General features: G+C 34.4%; 1 long non-coding RNA gene across 1 annotated transcript; it reads right to left on the bottom strand.

Moving 5' to 3' along the window:
• Positions 1-976: 976 nt before the first annotated feature.
• On the bottom strand, positions 977-3,043 carry LOC130595564 (uncharacterized). The gene is made up of 3 exons (XR_008971343.1): positions 2,905-3,043; positions 1,720-1,860; positions 977-1,166 (listed from the first exon to the last, which is right to left on the bottom strand). It is a non-coding gene; the product is annotated as an uncharacterized LOC130595564 (long non-coding RNA).
• Between the last annotated feature and the right edge of the window lie 1,773 nt (positions 3,044-4,816).

The following is a 4,816-nucleotide window of genomic DNA, read 5'->3' as shown; positions in this document are numbered from 1 at the left end:
AACCTTAAAGATTATCTAGTTCTAATCTCTTTGCCATGGGCAGGGACACCTTCCTCTAGACCAGGCTGCTCAAAGCACCGTCCAACCTGGCCTTGAACAGTGCCAGGGATCTGGCAACCACAGCTTCTCTGGGCAACCTGTACCAGTGTCTCACCACTCTCACAGGGAAGAATTTATTCCTAATATCTAATCTAAATCTCTCTCCCTTAAAGCCATTCCCCCTTGTTCTGTCCTTACATACCCTTGTAAAATTCCCTCTCCAGCTTTCTTGTAGGCTCCCTTTAGGTATTGGAAGATTGTTACAAGGTGTTCCCTAAGCTTTCTCTTCTCCAGGCTCAGCAAGCCCAACTCCCTCAGCCTGTCTTCATTGGAGAGGTGCTCCAGCCTTCGGAGCATCTTCATGGCCTCCTTCGGACTCACACGAGCCCATGTCCTTCTTGTTTTGGGGGCCCCAGAGCTGGACTCAGTACTCTAGTTGCAAGCATATATTGCTGGGACATGATGAGCTCATCAAGCAACACCCCAAGTCTTTCTCCTCATGGCTGCTCTCAATAAATAAAGCTAATATATATATATATATATATACATATATATATATATATAAAAAAGACATTTGTGATTCACACTGCAAGTAGCATTTTCTAGAAGCTCCTATCATTAGTGCTAAAAATACTCTACCATCTGTCTCCTTCTCTATTCACTCATTTGTTTTGCTGTCTGGAGTCATGCCATGTACTTATTGAAGAAAGAGAGAAAGTAAACATAAGGAATGTAGATATCCAGATATTCTGCAAACACTCCACCTTCTGTCTTCTGTCCCCTGAGTAAGCTTCTTTTGCATGAAATCACATGTTTTGATGATGTATACCACCAGTAATGACACAGACTAAATATAACTCAAACACCAGGTTGCATCTTCTGTCAAATTGTTTATTAACTAGCGCGTGAAAAATCTTCATTTTCCTTTTCAGCTTACTATGGGGGGAGAAAAAAACAGCAAAACCCCCAAACCAAACCCATAAAACAAAAATCAGCAACAAAAGCTCTCAAGGTTTTATGCTTTTTCCAATGTTTTATTTGTCCTTCTGTTATGGACACATCTTTTCATAACTATCTTGGGCTTCTTCCTCTTCATAGGTTGTTTAATAACATCCATATGAAAACTACTGCAGGGGTTAAACAACATGTTTCAAGCACATAAATCAATACATATATACAGTGAATACTAAGTTGTATAAGAATTAGCTGAATAATGTAGAAATTATGCCGTGTTTACTTAAGCAATTTAAGAAATCAAGTGGATCAAATTTATAGATTTGCAGGTTAAAAAAGAAAAGGAAGAAGCATTCCACTGTCTGGTAAGATCTCTTGCATTACATGAATAATGAAACTGGTTGTAGTGCACTCGAAATCATCAATCCTGTATTTTCTGACTAAATTAGAATAGATGATTTTAGAATGCCATACTAATTCAAGCAGTCTGAGTGACTAAGAATACACGTTACATCTTGGTTAGGATAAATCATGTTGTTAAAAAACAACTCCCCACATTTTTCTTTTAGTGTTGATTCATTTTATTTTTTTCTTTTCCTAGGCAAAAACACTCTACTCAGGAAGAATTCAGTGGAAAAATACAATGGATATATTAAGATTTTTTTTTTTATACATGGTTTATCAGTACATTCTTTTCAATAGCAGTGAAGGGAAGATGATACAAACCTGTAAGAGTGAGTCTTTCTTTCGGCTTCGCTGGGGTTTGTATGCTCGGGTATGCACAACAAAAAATATATTGGTAGCTTAAAAGCTGAAATTACTCTTGCTGGCTTCTTACATGGCAAGGCAAAATAACCATTATGGGTGCTAAAATACAGAAAAATAGAAATATATGCATAAGTATACACACACACACATATATACATATAGGTTGCAAATTTTCAGGAAATAGGGTCATTTTTTACAGCATAACATGGATTACTTCTAAGTTGTATAAGTAGAATTTTCCAGTCCTTAACCAGAATATCCACAAAGGTCTTTAATTGCCTGCTTAGTATCTTACTAAAATTGTAGTCAATAGAACCAGTTCAAAATGCAGTCACATTCCTGACTCATCTGCCTGTATTATAGCATAGCTTTCTCACTGGCTGCCAGACAATTACCCACCTCCAGTTATTTCATCTGTCTGCAATAAGTCAACAATGAACTTGGTATTTTAAAAAGTTACATCAGTGTGCAGCTATTTGATCCATAGTACAGGCAAATGCCACTATAGCAGAAATAAAAGAAGACAAAAATGCGGATAAACCTTTAAAAGTAATTATTTATAATAGATAGATACTCTTTTTTTTTTTTTTACTTCTGTTTTAGAAACCTTGATTGGAATTCTTAGGTTTCAAAACTGTTGGAAACAAATAGCAATTTGTATTAGAACTCATCTCAGAAGATATTGTGATGATGTCACAATTTGGTATTACTTTCAAACCTGCAAGCAGTTTTTTAGAAACACACTTAAAACTAATCCCTTCCTCCTGTAAAACCCTGGTCTGGCAGAAAAACACTTGATAAGCCTTGAAACACAGGAACATGACCATAGCATAAATACGAGGTTTTCTCTGTTAAAGCAATATATTTGAGAATCAGCAGAGCACTTGCAGGAAAGATGAATATGTAGTGATAGATGAGAATGTGTGCTTAGAGTGCGCTAATGAACAGCAATCCATTAGTGTAAACATATAATTTCTCAGTCATTACCTGTACATTAACATTTGATTTCCTATCTTGTCAACATCAAGTGGAAACTAAATGTAGCTGGAGAAAATTTGATTTGCATGACTTCTCAGTAGAAAAAAAAAAAGATAACCTAAATCTTAAAACAAGCATTAAAAAGCACATTAATTTTTACCCTACCAAGAGGTGTTCTGCTGAAGGTTTTGGTAGTGGACTGCTTTATTGGTAGGACAGCTTGAAATATGTCTGCCTTCTGCATGATCACTGAACCTTATTTTCTGTTGCTGATTCTCTTTTAACCTCCTCAAATACCAATTCCTTTACAGTATCTGTAAAATAAAAGTGACAGAGGTAAAAAATACTGTCTAACGCCAGTAGATATTGAAACTGTGAAGACAGATATTTAACCTAAGACCCTGTATTCCTGGGAAATAATCCTACCAGCAATGAAAGTGAGTAACAGATAGGATTACAAACACTGAAATTCAGCTGCTGAAAATAAATGTTCATAATAAAGCCTGTAAGGAAAGTATGAGCAACTAAACATGGGGCTAGATATTTCAGTACATTTCACAGGACAAAACCAGCATTTAATATCCCAAACTCTCCAGATTTTTTCCTTTCTGATGGCAACATGTATTAAAGAAGAGTTTTTTAATAAACATTTACTCTTTATGCTCTTAAGCCCTGTTTCCTGGCTGGCACAGTTGTAGTCTTTACTAATTTACATATGAGTGTTTTTTTCTTGCAAGCCGTTGGTGCAGATTTGAAGAAGGCTGGATATCTTGGGTATGAATGGCTGAAACACTCAATGACTCTAAATAATTAAATTTTAGTTGTGAAAACAGATTTTTTTTTTTTTGATGATGAATATGTAAGAAAATCAGCAATAGTATTATATGTACCACAACCAAAAGAACTTTAAAAAGAAATGCTTAACTATGTTGTATATATGTCCCATAAAAAGGACTGCATTTCTCTGGTTAAAAACTGGTTTTAAGCTCCAAGAATGTTAACAGTGAATCAAGAAATGCCAAAATTTGCACTGTTGTGTAATTATTGGTACACTGCAGAATAATTTCTTGATAAAATACAACTTTTTGAACAATACCATCACATGGATATTTCAATTTTCAGAGAAAATGTTGGTAATAATTAGATCCCTAGAGAAGTATCCCTAGAAAGTTTTATATTCCCCCAAAACAGATCAAGAAAAAAACCCAGCCTTTTTCTGCTTTCTTTCAGATTTATTTTAATGCTATTTTATTTTTAGTCTAATTTCATTGTGTGGTAAACAAAGGGTTTAGAAATTAAATTATTACTATTAACTTGTAACTATTAAATTGAAAATTAAATTAACTACTTACTTGTGTATATTTGTAGAATGCCATGGAAAAAGTTTCTCAAGTTGGTTTATTTCGGGGACAGTTATTAAATACATTACTGCTACAATATCGGATAATGAATTAGTAATAAAGAGTTAATGACACTCTGTGTAAAATTTTCTAAATAGGTCGTCGCAGCCATGGAATTAAATAATTAAATGTTAATAATTATTAAATAATTGCTGTCAAGCCTTTAGAAACAATGTAGCAAAACATGGATTTAGCTGTAACTAACTGGTATTCAAGGTGCTTAGAAGAAAAGGAAAAATATAGCTGTTTCACACCATAATGCATACAAATACAAACACCTTCAAAAGATGAAGATCTTTTGTGATTACATTGAGGTGTGATTTTTAATATTCTTTTTCAAAAAGATTATGCCACTTGAAAGAAGACTCTTGGGGCTCAAACAGAAGTACCCATGTGGAAAATACTCATACAGCAAACCTCCTTCCCAGTACACACTGTTCCCACTCCACACTCTGACAGGAAAGCAAAATGCTTCACAAATGACAAAACCAGTGTGAAGTGGAGATTCTGAAGTGAAAGAACACTACATAAAGCAAAGAAAATGTATCATATGCGTGAGAGGAAAAAAAAGGTGAAATAAAAAAGGAAAACTGAAATCAGAAATTAATATTACCACGAAATATTGTCAAAAAAGGAAAAATTTTCATCTTCTGCATCAGTTACAAAGAGAAAGCTGG

Source organism: Pezoporus wallicus, unplaced genomic scaffold (genome assembly GCF_028554395.1).
Source record: "Pezoporus wallicus isolate ANWC-B61680 ecotype Strahan unplaced genomic scaffold, APGP_CSIRO_Pwel_v1 contig_6665, whole genome shotgun sequence".
In the NCBI taxonomy this organism is placed as follows: Eukaryota; Metazoa; Chordata; class Aves; order Psittaciformes; family Psittacidae; genus Pezoporus; species Pezoporus wallicus.
This window is presented reverse-complemented; position numbering and strand designations above follow the sequence as displayed.